We start from the raw sequence: 24,923 nt of genomic DNA on the forward strand, positions 1-24,923 counted from the left end.
TGAATTGTCCTCGTAGAAATCTATTGCCTTACCACAAATTTTTGAATTTTAGTAGCCGTAATTTTTTTTCTATTTAATATTAATATAAATAACATTCCATAAATGTTTTTTTTGGAATAATAACTTTCCATTTCATCAACTTGTCCTTTTATTTTTGTTGTTCTCTATCAAGCCGCTGTATTTTACGTTTCCCGGGTCCATAAATCTTAGCCATCTTGAAAGGATTTCCTGGTTCACTCTGAAATAAAATTGAATAATGTAAAAGGATTTTGGAATGTTCACTATTTTCGCGCATAACAGAAAAATCTGACCGTGCATATATCATGAGAATATATTTTATTTATATATGGACAAAAAAGTTGATGTTAGAAAAGGCCAAGCGAAATAACGGACCTTAATAATATCTTTGACTCAACGTTGTTGATTTACAATCTATATAAACAAAAACTTCAACAACATTTAACGTATATTTATGAGCATTAAAATAAAAAAATGCTATAGGCATTTGTTTTTTTACACATATTCATTATATTTAACTTCAACTACAAAGAAGAATCCGGATCAAGTTCAACAGAATCAGATCCTAACTACAGATATAATAAGTATAGACCTAACCACAAGAAACAGCTACTTACGTGGACTATACCACCATCATCACCAAAAGCATCCAGCAAGCAAGATTACAAGAAATCATCTACTGTTATAGAACAACCTATAAGATAATGAGGAAATCACAGAAAAAAAATCCTTTTAGACGGCCAAAAGCAACAAACAATCTAAACCTTTAATTGGAATTTGGTAACTTCATCAACTATCCAGTGGAGAAGATGAGGAAGAGGATCCAAACTAAAGCAAAAATGGGCCATAGATCACATAGTTTTAGCTTTAAAACCTTAGGAGATCCTAGAAGTCAACGTAGATACATGAAAACCTAGTAGATCTAACGAAACTTTAAACTGAAGAAATTACCTTCAGGAGAATATTAGGGGGAGCTCACCCTAAACATATAGATGATGAAATAAACCAGAATAAACTTCGGAGCATCGAACGATTTAACGAATTGTTATAAACCAGCAGATCTTCATTCAAAAATGGACGTCGTGGGGTAAATAAACACTGTTGCAATGCAATATTCATTTATACTTTTAACATTATTTCAATTTCTACCATTAGCTTCCGCTTTGTAATTATTCTACTGATCTAATTTCATCAGAAACTCTACAAATTTTAAACACAGTTTATTGTTTGTAGTCGCTCACTTTGTATATTTTAATATCCTACGCAACTAGAGGCGTAACACCTGGCAACACTGCATTTTTAAATATGATCATTGAGTAAGCTTTGAGTGCAGTCAAAAAAGTGATACATAAAATGTTTTTATACCTTACTTGAGTTAATATGAATTTTCACATGAAAATTATGTAGTAGTACTTGAAAATCCTCCCTATTCACCTTATTTATCCATGTGAGATTTTCTAATCATTTTTTTGACCGAAAGAAACATTCAGGAGGTTAACTCACGAAAGAAATAAATGAAGCAGTTAATGAATTTCAGTATCTTATCCAAAAAAGTGAGGTTCTAATCGCAAAAGCGCGTTGATGTAACTAATAAATAATTTGAAAATAAAAGGAATCACCGGCTTAGAGTTGAATCTATAGCTTTACTTGTTCTTTATCGATTTTAAGCAAACGTACGATACAGTTAGTAGACCAAAGTCTTATGAAGCTATGAAATACGGAATAATCAAGTTATTAACCATGAACAAACATTATATACCTTTAATTGGGCAAGATGAGGAAGATGATTAAAATTAAAGCAAAGATGAGGTATCCTTCTCACATAGTTTTTGCTTTAAAACTTTGGGAAGCGTAGGAGAGGCTAGGAATTAACGTAGATACATGAAAACCTAGTGGATCTAACGAAATTTTAAGCTGAAGAAAATATCTTCGAGAGAATATTAGGGGAAGTTCACCCCAAATATATAAATGACGGAATGAACCAAGATAAACTACAGAGTATCAAACGATATAACTAATTGTTACAAACCACCAGATGCTCATTCAAAAATGGACGTCGTGGGATGAATAAACGATGTTGCAATAAGTTTATGTGTGATTTGTGAAGTTATTTGTTGGATTTTAGATCTTGTGATTCCCGATTTTAGAGCTTCTTGAAGAGTTTTTACTCTTGAAGTGCGAAATTTCCTCCAGGAAAAGTGATTTTGTTGTTTTTTTCGACTATACAATCTGCTTATAGTAGATGAGTGGTAAATATAATGTTGAAAATGAGCACCTGTCAAATGCCGCTTTGCAATCTACTTATGAGGACAAACAAAACTAAGTGTTTTAAATTTTATAATTGCTTGAAAGCTTAATTTCTACCTGACTAGAAACACTGCTCATTTTCCGCTTTATTAGTTTTATTTAAATAGATCTTGTAATTATCTATAGAGTTCTTTCAACACAATTTAACAAAAAAACAGTTAAAATGTCGAAAATTTTAAGAAAAGCTAACACAGGTACATCAGGAAATTGTTTACCCCACGGCCGTCATTTCGAATTAGATCAGCAGTTTCATTAGAATCCATTTTATTTATCCATGAAATTTGACAAGATGTTGTGTAAGGATAATTTTATCCCGTTAATGCAAAAATTAAGGTTCGTTTTAGTTCTAAATTAGATAGGAATTTATCTCTCTTAAAAACCACGAGAAACAACTAACGATAACTTCAAAAGAAAAGTAAAGATGAAGTAGAAAGCACTATGCTGTGTGATATAATAAGTCGGATAAATACGAGAAGATTGCGTACAGTTGGAATTTAACAAAGATTACGTACTGCCCGTCAGGTTGTTGTTTGACGAGGGGAGACAAGGTTTGAACCTTCAGGCAGATAATTTGAAATTTTTTGAACCTTTGGTGACAATTACACTGTCAGACTTTCGCTTCGATAACCTACTCATCGTTTCCATAGACAGAAAAAGTTAAAGGAGGGATTTTAACTCTATGCCCCCATGAAATTTTTGAGCTTTATTGGTACTATTAAAAAAATATGATAGAACGATGAGAAAGCTCATGAAGGATGTGTTAATTAGGGATAGGTGATTGGTTAAATTTCATCACTATCATCCTTAATTAAGTGTTGAAAATTATCTGGTTCATAGGTTGTTCAACCCAATATAAATAATTTTCGCAAAACTCGGTTAGAATTAACCCAAGAGCGTTAAATGATATTACCATTACAAATTAATTCAGCTGTTGTCATTAGACATTCTGAACTTTTTCTGTCCCTCATTAATATTTCTAAATGTTAAATATTTATGTAGAAATGGTAATTGAGACTCTATTTTACCATAAATTATATATAAGTTTTAGCGTTGAGAATATAAATCTTGTCGTTGATCTGAAGGTACAGCTTTCTTTTCAAATTCCATCCTCGTTGACAGAGAATATTCATAAACTGGTTCAGTTGCTCGCAAAAAATTCAGGATACGAACGTATTTGTTATCTACATTTTTAGGGAGTGTCAAACTTGCTATAGTATATTTAAAAATTAATGAGAACACAATTGTTTAACCTAGGAATTTAACCCCAATATAACAAAAATACAAAAAATACAATAATTTATATAATGAAGATTAATTTATATAATGAAGATGAATAGAATAACATTTTTTTAATTTTATTCAGTTCTTATGTTAATTATGGGAGGAGGGTAATATGTAGGGTTGACTTTTTTTCATCGAACCTTCCTCCCAAAATTCTCTTCATTATATCTTTCGTTTGTGGTAGTACCTCATTTAGTCTTCCCTCTGTTCACAATTGCCTTGCTGACTTCGTCCACTGAGATCTTCCTCTACTTCGCTTTTACTGTCATAGTATTATTTTTCTTCTAATCCTTTCCTCAGTCATCCTTCCCACATATCCGAACCATCTTGGTTGATTTTCATCTATGTATTATTCTGCAAGTTTTGTAAGGACTTGATATTTGTTTCTGTTGATGTCTAATCGGATCTTGTTCTCCATTTTGCGGAAAACTCTGATTTCCATCATTTACATTTTTTGTTGTATTTTTCGGTCGTTGTCTATATTTCGGAACCATGTGAGTAAAACTACTTCTTAATAAATTTCTAGTCTCATCTCTTTGAGTGATTCATTGTTCACTAAAAAAGATGTTAGATATTTTTTTTGCGTTTGCTGTTATTTCTTCATCAAATTATTCATATCCTGCTATCACTGATCCGAGATATTTGATGTATGAGGGCCGTTTTTTTAAAAAAACTCCGATAGGCTATAAATAAAAGACAAGTTAATACAAAACAATAATTTTATTACCAAAAGATTATTTTTCGAAATAATCACCGAAGAGATTAAGACATTTGTCATATCTGTGGACAAGCTTTTTAATATCCTCTTCATAGTACAAAACAGACCTTGAAATATCTGGAAATTCCGGAGACAAAGCAGTAATGGTGAATCTGTGGTTTTCTTGAACCATTCAGTCATCCTTCATCATGCACATCTTTAAACTTTCGACACCATCACTCATGAATTTTTCCCCTTACGACTCATTATACGATAGATTTTTGCAGCACTATGGCCTTCAGCCTGTAGGAAACGCATCGATAATGGCGCACATGTTTACCTGGCTGTAGCACAACACTGACTGACGCCTGAAAGTCAATAATGGCGGAGTGTGTAGTGCAAGAGATTCACAGTTTTCTTCTGTCCGCGTAGTGTCGCCACGGAGCTACCGGAGGTTGAAAAACCCAGCCATGTATAGAAGGATATACTTTGTATTTAGTATTGCAATCGTTCAGATCAAACCTTTTGAACCTGTATTTTTGTTGGTGGTCAATCCAAATTTTATCATTACTTAATTTTGGAGCATCTACTATCCTTCTCCATGTCTTCTGTCCTTCTGAGTTGCTGCGCCAGTCTTCTTTGTACTATATCAATTATATCAATCACAAATTTTTTTCAAATCAACTGACCGATAAAAACTTTCGAAATTTTTTGGCAAAATTTAAAACTCTTCAGGGATCCAAGTTGTTATAGAGGTAAATTACCCCTCTTATATATCTCTATTCTGCGTGGGTTCTTATGGGTGTATATTAAAAAGCGTACGCTTTGGTGTTTGATTGCCACAGTCCCATAATAATTACCTTCTAGTGAGAAGGTACATAATAATTTTAGGTCGTGGATGTAGAAACTACTTATATTATCAATTTAATGAAAGTTCTTTTTTTATAACCAAATAATGTTCGTAATTGAATTTTCATTGTTTGCTGGCACGAATCTACTTTAAGTAATTTTTAATTGACAGTATTAACGAGCGTCGTTATTACGATCGTTCCACGGATAGAATCGTGGTACTGAAATTATTGCGTTTCAACAACACATTTGTCTGCTGCTTACAAACCGAATCTGGAACTACTCCAACTTCATTAATGTTGTTCAAGTCTGGTTTTTCTTATCTTGATGTTTAATATGACAGTTATTATAATTTTCTTGTTTACCGTATTAATATGAATAATCATAACAAGTGGTATATATTTCTTTAATGTGATACATTGCATCACAAGTAATGTTTACGGTTTAAATATTACGAAATTAATTTTAAATAATTCAGAATAAATGAAGTTAATTCGGCTCTATTCATGTGAAATATTACCAAACACTCGATGGAAACATCTACACGACGCTGTTTGTTTTTAATTTTGAGCAAACGCGACACCCATCTTCCGCACAACTTTCTCATGTCCAAATTTTAAGTTAATATGCGATGTACAGCATTTTTTGGAATGCCTATTATGTTTGGTAACTCACACACTTTCAGTCGACAATTATCCCGTACTGGTTTGTGGATTTTCTTCAACATTTCTGGAGTCGTCATCTCATTTGGTCGACCACTGCGAAGCTGATCTTCGCAGGTCTTACGGCCTCGTTCAAAATCTGTTACCAAATATCTTACTATTGATAACCAAAGTAGTCTCACCCATAGAAAAATCTAGTTCAGCTTTTATATTGGTTATGTTAAGGTTTATCGAATAAAATCATTATATCACATAACGATGACCAGTTTTTTCCATGTTCACAATTTCACTTACAACGCTCACTACTAATTGCTGCAAAACAAATACTATACAACATGGCGTCTTCAAACTTGTATAGATTGTGTACTTTCTAATTAAATGTTATTTTTAAAGCAGCTACCGCCATCTCTAGGTTAGGCCTGGTACAACTAGTAGCTCATTTTGTTGTTTTTGAAGTTGTGTTGTTTGTTCTAAAGACAATGAAATAGCAATAATATACTGATTCAAAATTATTTGACTGTTTACCTTCAGATAACTTGTACTGTTTTGTTTTCTTTCGTCTTCTTTCTTCCTGTGCTACTTGTTGCAGTCAAGTCTTTATTTTCTTATATCTTTCTACTTCTGTCAAATTTTATACTAAGAAGTAGTTGATATTCCTACTGAATACACTGTTTATATTACCACGTTTCAATAACTTTTCTCATCGTTTTTAGAGAAAGTAAACTAGGTAGGTAAAAGTCTACCTTCAGTCTCTGGAGCCAAGTCATTCGTTTCTTATATCTTTTTAATTCTGTCAAATTTCAAATTAAGAATAGTAATTGATATTCATACTGAACACACTGTTTATAATACCACGTTTTAATAATTTCTTTCATCGTTTTTAAAGAAAGTGAACTAGGTAGGTAAAAGTCTACCTTCAGTCTGTGAAGACGATAACTTGGTTTTATCGAAACGTGCGTCAGGCAGTGTAATTGTGATAGTTGTAGTGCAAATAGTGTATTCATCAAGCTTTCCCATATCAATCATAAGAGAAATTGGAATTAATCATGCGGGATATCTTGATATCCACATCAAGAGCTGTGGTTTGTACAGAATTTCTTTTGTCATCATTTCAGACAACTTTTTCGATACATTGTGTTATATTTATATATAAGATAAGATATAAGATATAATATATCTCGTTAATAAAGTGTAAGGAATAAGACAACTCAATTGGTCCATCGAAGAGAAAATCATTTCAAGAATACGTTAACATCTCTTTAAAACAACAAAATTAACATTTCATATGAGGCATTTATTCATAAAAAGGTTTTCACTCTCCCCCACCTCTTATAAAGTATAGAAAATATTCTGAGTAAATAATTTGATAAGACAGATCATTCTTAATGTAAAATGTTCCCAGCAGTTTATCTTATAAAGTCTCCGTTGTATTTGTAATGTTTCGAAAACAAGTTATTGTTATTATTGCATTATATTGACTAGGAATCGAATGAATTTATGAATAATGGACATGCATTATGATAAATAATTCGTTTACTTAGTATTTCATTTATTTTTAATGTTTGTTATTGCAAGTGACAGAACATCTAGTCGTTCAAAGATGATTTGATTTTTTATATAAATTAATTAAACGATTTTTATACGGTGGGCTGGAATTACACACATTATGTATCTTCTTACTCACTTAATTTATTTGCATACTTTTTATGTGAAAATAAAGCAGAAGAGAAATTCGTCTGCTGCCTGCCTAGCGGAGATACCAGTGGATATGGATTCAAACGAGCCTTGGTGTGATTCCACGGGCTTGAGCTTCTCCAAACGATGAAATTCCGATAAACTAACGTTCTAGGCATACACAGGCAAACCGGATGTTCATAAGTCACGTCTACCTGTCGAGTAGGTGACATTTCTTCTATGCTCTAAGCTCTCCAAGTCAACTCTGGCTCGCCTGTAAGTCAAACTGTTTTCTTCTGTATTGAGTCCAGCATCTTTAGGGTATACTTGTGAACTGAACTTCAAATGTGCGAGCAATATTCCAAAGATGGGCGATTATGGGTCTTGTAGAGTAATAGAAACTTGTTTGCTTGTCTTAAAAAGGACTCTCAGTTTTCGTGAAGTTACTTTGGCTAAAATCGTCCACGCTTCCAACCTGAACACCCAACAAGCGAATTTGCAGTGATGGGGATATAACTTATGCCCAGGCAGGATCAAATCCTGAGCTGAATCGCCACCCTCTTTGTGAAAATAACAGTCTGCGTCTTTTCTGTAGTAGCTTTGGGTAGTAGCCAATTTTATTGGAGCGATTTATTTAAACGACGACACCGTTGACAAAACTATAGATCGGGTTTGCAGTTTTGTCGAGTAGATCGTTGGTGTACAGGAGAAAGACATTAGGTGTCAAGATGCGTCCCTAAGGAAGACCAGCGTTGACCTTAAACCTTTCTGAGCTAATAAGTGAGGACGACGAACCGTGCGATATTAATTTATTTAGAAGTTTTCTTTCTAACTTACTTATTCAGTTTCAGGCTAAATACTAATCTAATTCTTAATACATTAATTTATTTAAACACACCGTTTACTTGGATATCCTGAGCGACTATTTACATAAAAAAAAATTCTCGATAATTCGATTATAGAATGTAAGTAAACGAAACTAAACTGATTTATAGAAACAATATAAACGAGTACCGCCATATAAAAACATAAAAATAGTTTCTCTGAGAATTTCCGCATCCGCCGAACAGATTCTTTTAGCATTATCAAACAGGATGGGATTCACGTTCTACGTCGTGAACGAGTTCGTAACAATAATCAGAAAGGATTATTATGGATACTGCAGCGTAAAATACAAAATATGTATAAACTTGCAAAAGAATTATTAGTTCAACATGAGACTTATTGCATCAGACTCCATATATCATTTATCAATCAGTAGTTTTAACTTTCAGGTTTCCCTAAAGCTTCATCAATCCCATTATCTGCTGCATTCGTTTGTTACGACTTGTTTTGTTTACCTATGACATTTGTAAGTTGTGAGAAAGGATGAAAGAAGCTTCATGTCTTTAATGATTTTGCATTCACAATAATACGTATTTTTTTCGTCATAATTTCTTTAATTCTTAGGTCTCTTTTCATAGAAAATCAGTTCAAAATATCAGGTAAAATTTGACAATTAAAACAGTTTAAGTTGGTACAATTGCATTGACATGTGACATCCTTGTCAATGATATCTGATATCTTTAGCTATCTCACGCAATTTCAATTTATGATTAGATATAACCTCAATTAGAAAACCAGAACGTTCTCTGTATGATTATGTTATGTTATATTATGTTATTAAATTCAACAAATTGACTAATGTCATGAAATTTTACAAATAGTCTTTTGAAAGCTGGTACTTCATATACGTCATATATGGATTTGACAATGGCAGTGCAATCCGTGTGTTTGTGATACAACTTGTAATATATGTAATTAACCATTTCTTCGGGTAATTCAGTTTTGGCTTTTTCAATAATCAGTATTGGATAGTTATATCAATCAATGATATTTTTAAGAATATGAATGACTTTTCTTATACATATAGAAACCAAGAAACCATTTCCACTTCCTCAAATGGTGAAGTCGACACCCCAAAAAAACGTGTCGTGAATTGGAAATAACTGCGGAGAAAATTCCGAAGAGAAATCCATCGAGGACACATATGTATAAAAACGTGTATATCCATGCATTTTCAGTTTCAAAAGAAAATGTTTTCCCCTGTTTTGTGTAAGCTGCTTTTGCATTCACGAGGGAGAAATTTCCTTAGAATTTCCGTCGGAGAGATTTAAGTTGACGGGAAAACTCAACTTATAATTCCCATAGCGCAATAGCTTGAATTTTATTTCTAGAAATGCGGCTATTAGTGGCCGTACAACTTCTAAATCCTATATAATCTATGATAAAAAATATATTAGATTAATTTTCAGTAAGTCAAATAAACAATAGAAATTGAATAATTAATAAACTTTGACTAGTATCCTGAGGATATAGTTTGATTAAGATCCACCCACAACAGAATCCCGTTATGTACAGTCTCAAACCAAAAAATACCAAGAAACCAAGAAATAACTCTTTCCGACTTTATTCGCCTCCACCCTCTATCGTGTGGATGGCTAACATGCTTGTTACCACGAGAATCTGCCATAGGTTGTATGCCTACTCAAAATGATCGCTTTACGTACCAATATCAAAACAACGTATCAATCTCAAATTTCTCGTTAAATTGGAAAAACCTCCAACTGACTGCTAGAAATTGTTATGAGAAGCCTATCGGGACAATTTTCTATCTCGTACGCGTGGTTTTGAGTCGTTTTAGCCATTTAGGGAGGGCCGAGAGAGCACTGAAGATAACCAGTGCCCAGGTCGCCCTATGACTGTTTAAACTCCGGAAAAACTGACCAAAATCAACCGTGCTCGTTGAAAGAGCATCCGGATGATTGCCGAGGCTGTAAACGCCGATAAAGAAACGATTACAAAAATTTTACAAGAGGAATTACACATCTGACCCTGACCTAAAAGCTCTTGCGTCAACGGCTCTGCTCAGATTTCCTTGAAAGCTTAGAACAAGATCTTCTTTGAGAGGTACCCGGTGTGAATCAAGGAAGCATTAAAGAACAAAACTGCAAAGCTCTTAAAGGTCCTCACCAAAGAAGACTTCCAGCTCCGCTTCGATCAATGGAAAAAACGTATGTAAAGGTGTGTGGCGAGAGGACGGAGGTATATTGAAGGGCGAATTTTTATAATAAAGCCCCAGTCTCGTTATTTAATAGCCAGACCTCGTATCTTACGAAATAAACAATACTAACCTTTATTCTATCCAATCTTCCTCCCCATTTGCATTTGAACAATTGGAATCATCCCTTATTTTAGCGATAAAAGACGAATCCACAGACTTCGTTAACAAATATGCGCTTTGTGTCTCCCAGGGCGTTTGGACACATTCACGACAGTGGCGTAGCTAAACTGAAATTAGATAATTCAGATTATCTCGACCATGACACAAAAATTATTGGAATGAATATTTTTCTAAACCCTAATAAATATAACCGTTCAGGATATAACGAAAATAAAGAATAAAAAATTGAGAACTTTATCTACAATTAAATGTAACATAATCTTTTAGTCAATTGAATAATGTATATGAGGAAATCATAGGCTATTTCAGAACATAACCTCAAAAAGTTGTTGTTATTAAGCAAATTTCGTTGTATATCGAATTTGTAAAATTGCTTGTGTACATGGAGTATGATTTTAAGAATACAATAATCCAATTCAAGCAAAAAATAGTCTTTGGGAACAATTGGGACCCGTTTAATTAAGTTTTCACAAAATGCTTTATTCACCATAGGGCTATTATCTAATTTTTTGAGTATGTGGTTGATGCAAGGCTGTTAAGAAGTAAAAGTCGTCCTTAGTATTCTACTCGATACTGAAAACTATCCTAACTATTCACTGTACCATCCTTCTGACCAAAGGACACTTCTGTTTTTCGAAACGGGAGAGATTTTCTCTGAGTAAATTTACTTGACTTTTGTTGCCTTGTTTACCAATTTTAAGTTACCAGGTAAGAATTTATTATCATTATACCATAATTATTAACCATTTCAATCCAACCGACTTGGGTAAATCCTCACGATTCAAACCCATTTGTTCATTACAAAGTATGATGATAATTCCAGTGGAGATGATGATCAAGACTTTTAAAATGCATCACTCAGTAATACTAAAAAATATTTTTTGCCTTTGTCTCCATAACAACAAATATTCTTTTCACTCCATCTGAATCTACCAAGAAGAGATTGAGTTGATATGGACTTATGGTCAAAAACTGTGTTCCTTAGGCATTAGAAAAAATTATCTACAGTATAATACGATAAAACGATTAGTTCAATAGATGTTATTACCAATCAGAGCTACTGAATGGAAACATTAAAACAAATCGTATTGGTTCAAACTAGAATAGCGAATTAGGTTACTTTCAGTCTGATTGCAGAAAATACTCCGGTAATAATTTGGCGGATAGATCCGTTTCCTGTATTGAAAGAGCTTTTCACACAACCTGCTATATTACAGGCTGCATTATAAGTTAATATCCATAATAAAACCTGTGAATTGTGAATTGAATATTTCCATTTAAATTAATGTCTTCCTATGTTGTTTCAACGGCTTCCCATAGCTCTTCTTGATTTCCGGGACGAAAATTTCTTTTGTAAATATTTTTTCACCAACCCCATAAATTTCGATGGGATTTATATCAAGACTTGTTACTGTCCACAGTAAAGTCCCATTCTTGTTTATTGAAAACCATTTTTGAATTATGCAAATAAAATCGTTTCCATCTCAAGTTTGATCTACTGATGGGAAAATAATTTTGAGGTAAACTTCACATTGAATCTTACAAGCATTGATGTATCAAACGTGCAAGAAGAAGAAGAATATGAGAAAGACCCTCAAGGAACAACCTCCCCCCTCAGAAATAATCAAAATATTACACAATATACCATCTCTAGTCGACTAGCTGAACAATTATGTATTGTAGGGCAACTTTGCGTTTCTCGATTATTCGCTATGCCATCGGTTGCTCCGTTCGGGAGCGGAGCTTTGTGGAAGTTTTTGGACGGCTGCTGGGCCTGTGTCGTTTTTTCGATGAATATATGGATATTAAATTTCATGTAAGTATATTTTTGTTATTTTATATACTACAAACCAATCCCCCACGAAACTAAATCTTGGCTACGTCCGTGGTTAAGGACGTGGAATGAGAGGATTGAACAAACCATGAAAGACAGAGTTATCCAGTAAAACGAGTGGATAGATAGGATGATACAAATTTTCTTGCATATTATTCAAGAATTACCAGTGTGTATGTTTTATTGCTGGGTATAGTAATCAGATAATTAGGGAGAATCATGTCAAGATACAAAATTCTCCCTAAAACAAAAACGAACATTCTAAGCAGAATAAAATTTGAAAGAATTATTTTAACCTTGAAATATTGTTGTTCAATTGTAGCCCTCGATGTTACTACACTGTTTTTCAAGGGGAAGTTAGTTCTTAGCCCTTTTCCAACTGTCTTCCCTCGCGTCAGGTTTTTCTTCTCCCAAAGGCTCGATCTCACAGCAATCATTACTATCTGGTTGCCTACAAAACGCGAAAATATTATGATTTATAAGAAAAGACGAGGAAATGCGTGTATTTGAAACTGTCTATCTCTATAATATGTATTTCTGATCATGACTCATCTTATAGAACGACACTAAGAAAAAAAAAAAAGAAAATTAAATGCTAGAACTCATTTACGAAATTTATCATCTTTTGAATTATTCCTCCAATATAACTACGTCTCTTTACCTTCTTCTACATTGTTTAATGAAATGCCCTTATATTCCTTATACAAGGACACTCATCCTCCTAAATGCGATAAGGGATTTTTTTGAGAAAATGAACTATTACATCCAGCATTTCATCCGGATCTTGCACTGTCAAATTAGTATTTACTTAGATCTATGGTGAAAGTTTTGCGTGTGAAAACAATTTGATTCCAAAGGAAATTCTGAAAATGAAGAGTGAAAATTTTAAGCCCGTAGTTTTGAAAGAGGTTGCTAAACATTTGGCTGAGTATACAGGGTGTCCCACGACGAGTTAAAACTTTCTGTGTATGGCAAAATACTTATAGTAAAATCATGAAAATTTCTGAAAATTTTCACGAAGATAACCTTGAACATATGAAAATGGTTTCTATTCGGTTACATTTAGAAAAATCAGATGTATTTGAATCTATGTTTTCATTTCATACAGGGTGTGTGTTCAAAGTTCAAAGTTTAACTTTATAAATATCAAATTTCTTCCTTTTATTTAATAGAACTACCCGATTTTTCTATTTTAATGTATTCAGGGGTAAAAAATAAGGCAAATTCATGTATACTTTCCTACACCTAAACCTTACCGTTATCCAAATATTAAAATACACACCCTGTATAAAATGAAAAATTCACAGATTCAAATACGTTTGACCTAACTAAAAGCAACCGAACAGAAACCATTTTCATATCTTTAAGGGTATCTTCAAAAAAATAATTTATAAGGATCTGGAAAGTTCAAATTTTTTACAAAAGAATTAATAACCCAAAAAGTATGCATTTTTCGAAAAAAGTTCTTAGACAAAAGTATACTAAAATTTCACGTAGATTTCAAAAATGTATTAATATACAGAGTGTTCTATTTAAAATAACAAAGTTACAATCACGATTTTACTATAAGTATCTTACCGTATACAGATAGTTTTAACTTTTAACTTGTGGGATACCCTGTATAGGATACGATGGACTATACTTCGAATATTCAGTGTTACTTCTTGAATGATTCAACATTATTTATCCGACACCCTTTATATTTCATTAAAACAATCTCTACACCGTTGTTCACTTTCTGAATTATATCACATCGCTAAACTCATCATTTAAACTTTTTATATAATTTTTTTCAAACTGCCCCAAACAAATATTGAACATAACTGAATCGTTTTATCCTTCTCAACATTTTTTACCCTTTAATTCAACCCTTACCCTCTTAAAAAGGGTGAGTACGTACCTACCAATAAAAAACAACCCTTATGTAAATTACTTATCCAATGGAAGTGGAAGACGTATGTAAAACAGCCTATGAATAAGCGTTATTCAACCCCCAAGAAGATTTATCCAGTCTTCGAACTCCAGATATTTTCAACCAATCGCGTGAATCCTACGACCACCCTATTTTAAATTGTAAATTTCTCGTAGGTGTTTTTCCTTCGCTATTTCATTCGAAAGAAAATCTATGAAAAATAAATTAAAATCAATTCTAGAAAATGTCCTTGTTCGTGATTTCTCAAAACTGTTTTAATCAAAATTATTTATCAAAAGGATTTGGAAAATTGTACTGAAATTACTAGAAAAGAGTTATATGAATGACAATTTATAACAAAATATAAAAAAGGAATTCGACAAAAGGCTGAAGTGAAGTCGAGGAAGCGGTAAAGAAATCCTGACATCATTATGGGTGAACTAGGGTCAAAGTTGAAACCAATTACTCGTATTGTTGCCACCAACAGACTCAACTCTCGCTTCAAATGTCCACTACTTTTTCTCATTTCGACTTTACGAAGAGAGATTTCAATTTACAGATATATACCTCGTTCTTATTAAGCGATATTATTCACGTTAAATCGTACTAGAAAAAAGAATGAAAATCTTTACCGCTTCGGTAAATATCTAATCATACATCATACAAAGTTATTTATCAATTACATTCGTTTCTCAACTTTGCCTCGTTGTTTGTTTGTAAATGAATTCTCGTCATACAACTTTGATTTTGAAGTATTTAAATACTTAAATCCATTTCTAATCTAAAAAATTACCTAAAATAAATGATTACACCAACAGGTAGCAACCGTATTAATGAATCAAATCTATGTTAATCACATACAGAGTTGCATGAAAACCTCTCTGTTAAAAAATTACAGAAAAATGGGATTCCACGAGGTTCTACTATATCCTCCATTATCTTAATCATCGCCATCTCCAATATCCTCGACAAATATCTCTCCTTTAGTCAAAGAAAGATTGTACGCCGATGATCTGATACTATCTGATATAGAAACTGCTCTAGACAAATTAAGAAACTTACTAACACCAACGGATTGGAATTCTCTAAAACCAAAACAAAATATATTAACTTCTCCAGAAAATACATACAAGAGAGGCTAGTAATAACCTTAAAAAGCCAAAATTTAGAATTTGTTTCTGGGGATTATCTACTAACGTAGAAATAACATATTAATCACCCCAAGAAAGTTTGCCAAAACGCCCTTAATTTATTAAAAATAGGGCGCTGATTCTACGTTTGTAATAAATCTATATGAATCTCTCGTAATATCAAGAATCCAAGAAGCATTACCGGAGAATCACCTCTCCGACTTCGAAGAATCCATTTTCAACCTAAGAAATTACCTAAAATAGGAAAGTAGCACAAATCAAACTCATTCCATCTTATCAAGCCCGCTGAGTTTCCTCTTTTTTGCTATCCATTAATGGATGTTTGCGTTCATATCTAACCATTTTATGCTGTCTCTTCTGGTATGAATTAATTCTTCTGTTGTTCTTATCCATATCCAATTTTTATTATTATGAAGCCACAACATCATTTTTCTGCCCAATCTTCAATCTATCTTTCTTTACATCAAGAGTTGATGCATTCGCTTAGTATCTCATGTCCCAGATTTTTCTACGTTTTATCGTGTCCAGCAATTATCTCAATTATCAACAAGAACAACAGTTTTGTCAAAAGTACTTTAGAAATGACTCAAAAGAATGATGCCGATACTAATTAGGAATAAAATAATTCAGGATCACTAATTTGGACATCAAAAACAACATTCAACAATCGAGTACATAGACTAACTGAAAAAATTAGTAATAGCTCATGAGATCATGTTCAACAGCTGCACTAGAAGTCATTCTAAATCTCCTACCTCTCCATATAGTATTTGGAATCGTGGAGGAAAAAACGACAATCAGAATGTCCTGAGATGAAATTTATAAGGAAAACTTATCATTTCCTCGGTGAAATACCAAAAACCAAACGATAAATGTAGAAATGCCATCAATTGGTATACGGATGACTCTAAAACAGCAAAGGAGAACAGGAATTGGAATTTATGGAAACAGATTATGCATACACCAAGGAGCCAAGCAATCATTAGAGCTCCAATATTATAAAATCTAAACTAATTTGGGAATACCTGGGCAAAATAAAGAAGAAAATACTACCGAAACACCGCAGAATGGTCTCAGCTACAGAGCAATAGAGGAAACATTGGGAAATAATTGGATAGAGGTAACACTATTTATTGGGACAATATGCTGGGACTGAGGCAAGCAAAAACTCTTCTGGAAAACTATAACCAAAGAAGATCTGCTGAATGTATCAGCCTAAGTAAGAACAGTCTAAGAATATTAACATCAGTCCTGTTCAGAGATGCAGGTAATGTTGGACGAAGAGGATGTTCCATACTACACCCGGGAGCATATGTAAGAGAACACGAAGATCTCTGTTAGCTGTAGTCATCCTATATTCTAAGAGGAATTGAATCAATAGATTAGCTGTTGAAATTGAACTCTTCATGTAATGTTTTGAATTGTAGCCCTCACTGCAGATAAACTGAAGTCCAAGTGTATCAAAACCAGCTTTGAATTCTGGTTGTTCCCCGTCTTCTATGACCAACTTTGAAGTTCTAAAAACATAAGGATGATATCGAAATGACAAGAGATGAAGAAATTATAGAGTAGGGGACATTTTGGGGAATTACTTAATGTAGAAGTGAAGGAATAACAGAAAATACGAGATGAAAAAATTCTAGAACTAGAAAACTATTAAAACAAACAAATGATACAAACAGAAGAAGCTAAACAAGCAGTACAGAAGCCAAAATAAGGTGAAGCAAGGATCTTCATTTCCTCCGGATGAAATACCAAAACACAATACGATAAATGATCAGAAATGCCATCAATTAGTACAGAGAAGACTCTAAAACATCAGACAGAACTGGAATAGGGGTTTGGGCATACGCCAAGCAAAATACTAAAGTATTAAATTGGAATAAACACACTGTACATTATTTATTATATTTTTAATAAGATTATCTTGATTGATAGATATTTTATCGTTCAATATTTTTTCAGAAGATCTGTGTAAGATGAAAAATTATATCGATAGTAGTGCCAGTGATATTTTTTATGCCGAATCATCTTCGATCTATTTCGAATAAGTTAAAAAGCAACTTGATATGATTTTGTCGAGTTTTTGACTGCATTATCCTTATGATTAATGGCGGTATAAACAACTTTTTATTCGGTTTTCGCAGGGTTTTTATTTAATAGTATATTAGTTACTGGATGCTTTAGCATAGTGTATCAGTCACGCCTGTGACAGCAAAACGATATAAATCATCATTTGATATGCCGTTAAGGCACGTCAGGACCATAGGATCATTTATCCCTGTTTTTTAAATGACGCCGGGAAGATTTTTCACTACGAAACCGAATTTTGGCTAAAAAATATTTTATAAATATAAATATTATATAAATATAAATATAAAATATTAAAAATATTCATATTTAAGAGTCTAATTCTCGTCTGAGGCGTATCATGCAAGCACGAAAAAATCCATTTCGTTACGTGTAATGAACGATAATTTTTATTGTACTTATCCGAAAACAAATGAAAAGAAAATAAGTATTAATTTTAGAATATTTAATTTTCAAACCAATCATGTTATATCGGAATAGTACCAAACATGAATTAACATGTTAGTTTTGAAAAATGCTCTTCGGAAGAGAATCCAAATATTCCTAAAAACATATTAGAGCTAGCGACACAAACCAGTTCTGATTTGTTACCAGCAAAATCCATGTCGAGATATGAACACGAGTTTCAACTTTCTATGAAATGGCGAGATCTCAAAACAGTTAAAATGGATTCATTTATCTATGCTAACGAGTTGTTTAGCTAAAATATGAGCCCCAAACGCTTTCTGTACTTCACGGTATTTTAGTCTAGTCATTTTAGGTAGATTTAGGCAAGAATTTTGAAAAATCGATATACCCAGATAAAGAATCGTTTAAACTTGTTAATTTGACATCTTAAAACTCCTCTCAAAACTCACATATAATTGGATGTGAGGAAAAAAAAGTCAAAAGTCAAAAAAATCGATTTTTTGCACTTTTCTCGCAAATAACTCGTTTCCTATGTGTTCTACGCTATTTGTGTTTATTATAAATATTGTAGAGCTTTAAATTCTCCACAACTTATGTTTCAAAATTTTTTTTTCATATGGTGAATCGTTTCTGAGATAGACGGCAAAGCGCGCGCGGTTAGAATTCCGTTTGAAATCAACTGGTAGTCCCGATCGAAATAATCTCTTATAAAGTTCATAAATTATTGCTAAATATATAATTATGAATAATTTTCACTATTTATCAAGAATTACATGAATAATTATTCATTTTATTTATTATTTATTAATTAATTATTTATTGCAAATCAAGAATAAATTCATTTAATCTCAGTTACATGCACGTGTAATTTCAAAATCGTAGAGATAGTAATTATTCTTGAATAAATAAAAAATAATAGAAAAGAAATAAAAATGTGATCCATCCATTGTCATCGTCTACCAGCTCATCTAGACAGTTTTCTTCTTAAAATGCTGCAGCAAGTTCATCCGAATTCTCAACGGGATTTTAACCGCGCGCGCTCTGCCCTATATCTCAGAAACGATTCACCGTATGAAAAAATTTTTGAATCAAAAATTGTAGAGAATTTAAAGCTCTACAATATTGATAATGAACACAAATAGCGTAAAACACATGGGAAACGAATTATTTGCAAAAAAAGTGCAAAAAATCGAAGTGAAAAAATCGATTTTTTTAACTTTAGACTCCCGATTTTTAAAGTTGCTCACATCGAATTATATGTGAGTTTTGGGAGGAGTTTTAGGATGTCAAATGAACAAGTTTAAACGACTTTATAGCTGGGTATCTCGATTTTCCTAGATGACTTACCTTAAAAGAGTGGACTATTTGGTGTTATTACGTCTAGTACCCTTCATCTAATGTTTTGTACAAGTGTATCAAAACCAGCTTTGAATTCTGGTTGTTTCTCGTCTTTCGTCTTCTATGACCAACTTTGAAGTTCTAAAAACATAAGAATGAAATCGAAATAAATGAAAAAGTAGTAGAGGGGACATTTTGGGGAGCTACTTATGTTGAAGTAGAGGAAAAATTTCTAGAACTAGAAAACTATGAAAACAAAAAAATGATACAAACAGAAGAAGCTAAACAAGCAGTACAGAAGCCAAAAGGAGAGGGAGAGGGAGAAAAGGATTTGCAAACGTTCACAAAGTTGTTACAGCGAATATTCGAGAAGAAATTGGTATGATTTTATTAGTGATGAAGTCTGCAATAATTATAGAGGCAAACAATCAGAGGAATAGCAAAGACAGAAAAAAGTACAGAAAAACACGTATTCTTATTGATACAAATGATAGAATAAAAACTGAAAACAGTACGGGGATTATAAATGAAAAATCTTATTCAAATTAAGACCTACTTTTTGAAAACTATTGGAAAAATTTATATGAAGTACCAACATTATTTTGCCTCATAATATACCCTTCCGTTTTTTTCTATTAACCCTAAAACGCCCTAAATATCTAGATAGTTTCTAACCAAATCTGAATCTTTGATCATTTTGAAATTTTCAAAATTTGAAACAAAAGCAAATTATTGCGGTGGAAGAAATAAATAAAAAACAATTTTTTTAATATAATTAAGAATATTTTTTTATTGTTGAAGCTCATAAAATTTTTATTCGATGTAGGCACTCCAATTTAATAAATGTTCTAAGCAGCTCTGCAGCAAGTTTTACGATAATTAAATTAGTTTTCTCCAGTCGCCAACTTCACCACTTCCATATAACCATATGTACCATTATTTCTCACCGTTTTACTTCCCAGACGAATATAATGTTCAGATTATAACTTCACTTAACTAATTTCCTCTGGAAATTGAAGATATCTTATAATTTGATAATGCAGTTACTCCAAATATGTAGCTCGGGATTTTATTTTACTTTTTTTTTTGGTTGAATTCAATTTCAAAACACTCGTCGTCTTGGTCTTGGTTTTATCACGAAATTATACAGGGTAAATCATGAAGAATGTCACATCTTCTACCATATGTAAAGTCCCTCGACCGGGATATAATTTGACTACTGAAAACTCTTCTTCATTTATTTACATGCTAAGTTTTTAAACTGACTATAAATTCTGATTATCTAGTGTTTACAGCTCATTTGATTATCAGATTTTTTTCTGTATAGTTCTCTACTATCAAGCATTCGACTGGTATTAGCTAAGCTCAGAAATTCCAGTACCGGCTTGGAAAAAATCAACTTCGTATTGAGTATTGCACCTTGTATAATTTTTTAGTACCTTAAGGGATTTTCAAACTACATAAATAACCAATGAAAATAACAATTGTATTGATTTTATAGTAACAAATCACTATCTGACACGCGTTTCGATAACCAAGTTAACGTCTTCAGATACTGAAGATAAACTGTTTACCTGAAGACGATTACTTTGTTATCAAAAAGCGTATCCGACAATATAATTATGATTGTTGGTGTACTTTTCTTTAGATCTAACATACGGCTTTAGTTTCTTGTAATTTCGCTAAGGCCTTCGATTGTGTTGATCATGATATTCTGATTAACAAACTAGAATATCATGGCATCCCTTAAAATGATTTGTATCTTACATTGAACGTTGAAAACAAATGGTAAGAGCTAATGGTAAAGTTTCAAGAAAATTGCCAGGGAGCAGTGGTGTACTTCAGTGGTTCAGTTTTGGGTCCAATTATTTTTTTTGCTATTTATTAATGATGTCACAGACTTACGAATTAAAGGTAAATTCATTTATTCGCAGATATACAAGCTTTACATTCTACCACAGGGAAAAATCTCATTACTATTAAATCCTGGTCTGACGCAAACTGTTTAAACACTGAAAAAACTTTAGTTTTATAAATAAGCTCTAAAACCACCAGTGACTTAATACGATCCTTGAATCTTCAAATTAGATCATGTTTCTTAGTTTACACATTGACGGTGCCCTTCAATGGTCTGTACATGTAGAAAACTTGGCAAAAAATAATCCTCTATTTGTTTTGCGATTAAATATGTGTCCAAACAGCTCGATTCTCGGTATGGTTTGCCTTTCTGGAGGTTTTGTAGTTTGTAGTTCTTAGAATCTATCTTCAAATTACTAAAAAGAGCTATTATCTAATATGAAACAATTTTGATTTATCGATAAACTTTACATCATTTTTTCAACAATCAATAATAAATTTCTAGTTTCTGTCTGTATATTTGAGATACAAAATTTTCGTACTTTTTCATGTGTTGATTATCCTTCTCTACTTAATTTTCCAAGGAATTACGATGTTAATGTTCAAAATTAAGAGATTTTTCTTAAGTAGAAACCTGTTTCAAATTATCATTAAGTGAGTGAACTTCTTTAAATGCGGATTTTAGAATTTTTACATAATTTTTTCAACAATCGACAATAAATTTCTAGTTTCTATTGTTGATATTTTAGATACAAAATTTTCCTACTTTTTTAAGTGTTGATTATCCTTCTCTACTTAATTTTCCATAGAATTATGATGTTAATGTTCAAAATTAAGAGATTTCTTCTAAGAAAAAACGTTCAGCAATCAATTGATAACAGCCTCTATTTCAAATTACCTCGAAAAGAATGCAAAGCAAAACAAAAGGCAAAAAATATACTCCTAAACTTATAGACTAACTTCCAAAGAAGCTCAATACAATAAAAAGGCATCAAGCAAATTCAATTACTGAAATGGATTGGCATAGCAAATAGCCGGTTGGCAGTGGTGCTCTATTGCGATGTTGCTTTCCACGTATTATGCAGTAGGAGTAGTAACCTGTACAGCTGTGTTGCCAAACTTTTTGCATATTATTTAAATAATACATGATAAGAATAATTACAACAGTTTTGATATTTGAATAATACGAAATATAATAAAGCAAGTTCTATTTTGTTATAATAGCCTTGAAATAAAAAAAATCTCTAAGCCTAACATAGCTCGCTTTATTCAAAATCAAAATATTTCACCCATAAGCATTCACATATACTATACTATAGTCTATTATGAAGAAAAAAACGATATCTGAACCTATCCAATAATGAAAAAAAATCGTTTTTTTACCAGATAAAAAGCAGAAGAAGAAAAAAGTAAAAAAAGAAGAAATCGAGGCTTCCGAAAGAAAATTAGCGTGTGAATAACATATTTCAAAGAATAGTATTAACAATAAATAGCAAAAGTACAGTAAAAGACAAGTGTGTCCCAAATATATCTCAAACCAATTAGCTGACAAGCGTCTGAAATATCCTGTGTATCCTTTAACATTAAGTAGACCCAAGCATTCTTTGTTGGTAATTTTCTAATGGTAAGAAATCTGTCATGGTTTACAGCAGAAGATCTAATATTTCTATACTTTTTAAAGAGATCATCAAGATTGACACCTGCAATATTTTGAGCAGTGACAATACGTCACTCGTAGAAACGTCTTTTATAAACCTTTCTGCATTATCCTTATCCTCCGAATCCTGCTGAGCGTTTCTTCATCTTAGCCCAAATCTTGGTGTACAACTTGATATTGACACTTTTGGGCACGGCGAGTTCAAAACTTTTTCGTTGATGTTCTTTATATTTATCAATTTTTAAGAATTTTTGAATGTCTGATTCGATATCTGAAGACAGGTTCTACACTAATATTTTCATTGTAATCGAATAGCTGTCACTCGTTTTGGCAAATATTACGCTTGTTAACCAAAAATAAGACCAAGGAAGCTTTCTCATGTTGTGACTGTTGAAAATTCTGTCAGTTTTTCCTGTATATTCGATTATTCTCGGGGTCTTTATTAATAAATTCAGTTCCAGTAAAGAACAATTAAAATATTGTATGTGAAACTAACTTTGAAGTAGATTTTTCACTTAAGTTGTATATAATTGCGTACTTATCATCTAATATTTTGTTTGTATTTTAACCAGAAATATTCTCTTCAATAATAAAAAATTTTCGTCAGTTATTATTTCATTTTTGTGTTAATTTTATTAGAAATTTAGATTTTGTTTTCGAACAAATCGTAGATTCAGATATTATCAACAAAAGTTTAAATCAAAACAGTAATTCTATGATCCAAGCTTTGAATTTTTTTTTACTAGTATCCACGAGCTCGAAATAAAGATGAATCATATCAAAAAGAATCTAATTCGTGTTCAGACATTAATTTGTAAGTAAATTTTATGAATCTATCAATGTGGCAACACCGAATTGGTCCAGCCAGACGAGGGTGAATCTCTTAATATCGATCAGCTAGCAGCCCAATCAAACCCTGTGCGTGACAACTCTCACTCTCTATGGCCCTTGTGCACCCCCATACGTTCGCCAAAAAGATATCTCATAGAGGGTGATACTGAATATTATTTTTACTATAACATAAATTAATAATATTAATCAAAAAGCAAGTGACTAAATCGAATTTTAGATATAATAAGATTATTTTGTAAACTGCCACAAACATTTTAAGCTGACATTTGTTATAGATACGAACAAAGTTTACAAATAGAGAAAATAAACATATTTATATAGCCTCTTACATAGTTAGAAATGTTTTACGACTAAAGATTGATTAAGGGATTTCTTGACAATGGAAGAAGCTCTATGTAGTAAGAATATATGAGAAGGTGAAGAAACAAATAATTTAACATCGTCTTTTCCCTAAACATTTCGTTTTCTGATTGTTTTATAGTTTTATTTCCTATTATCGATGGCTAGTACAGTATTCAATCCAATAAAACATCTGCGCAAGATCGTTATTTGATCGGTCTTTATAAAAATATGTATTGACACAGACATTTTGCGTATTTATAAACATATTTCAAAATCTTTAGATAAATCGTAATCACAAGATTGATTTCAATGAATTAATCGAAGGAAACTGTGAAGAAATAACCCTGTAGTTGTCTTGACATGCACCACCCCATTCATTTAAAGGCCGTGGAGCAGAATATAAACATGTCTGAAAATGCAGCTTTGCATTTACTTTGTGTATTTGCTTTCGCCCTTCGTTTATTTCGCACTCACACTACCCCTCCAACTAATTATCAAAGTTTAATGTATGCACTTTATCCCAACCCTCTGGGTCTTGTGCTGCCATTATGATTCATCAGATTCCTCTCTTTTGAATATGGATCATTAGAATAATGGGAATTTCGTTAAATTTATCATAAAATCGCTTCAATGCTAGGGTGTTTATACCATATGAAATATTCCAAGAAATCGAAAAAAAAAATTCATTTTACCTTCTTCCATATTAGCAGTGATGTGAAATCTGTAAGTAATTAAGAGGTCTGGTTATTAAATAACGAAACACGCACCTT

General features: G+C 32.3%; 1 long non-coding RNA gene across 1 annotated transcript; it reads right to left on the reverse strand.

Moving 5' to 3' along the window:
* Positions 1-65: 65 nt before the first annotated feature.
* On the reverse strand, positions 66-12,996 carry LOC130893744 (uncharacterized). The gene is made up of 3 exons (XR_009059239.1): positions 12,842-12,996; positions 10,662-10,818; positions 66-238 (listed from the first exon to the last, which is right to left on the reverse strand). It is a non-coding gene; the product is annotated as an uncharacterized LOC130893744 (long non-coding RNA).
* Between the last annotated feature and the right edge of the window lie 11,927 nt (positions 12,997-24,923).

Source organism: Diorhabda carinulata, chromosome 5 (genome assembly GCF_026250575.1).
Source record: "Diorhabda carinulata isolate Delta chromosome 5, icDioCari1.1, whole genome shotgun sequence".
Lineage (NCBI taxonomy): Eukaryota > Metazoa > Arthropoda > Insecta > Coleoptera > Chrysomelidae > Diorhabda > Diorhabda carinulata.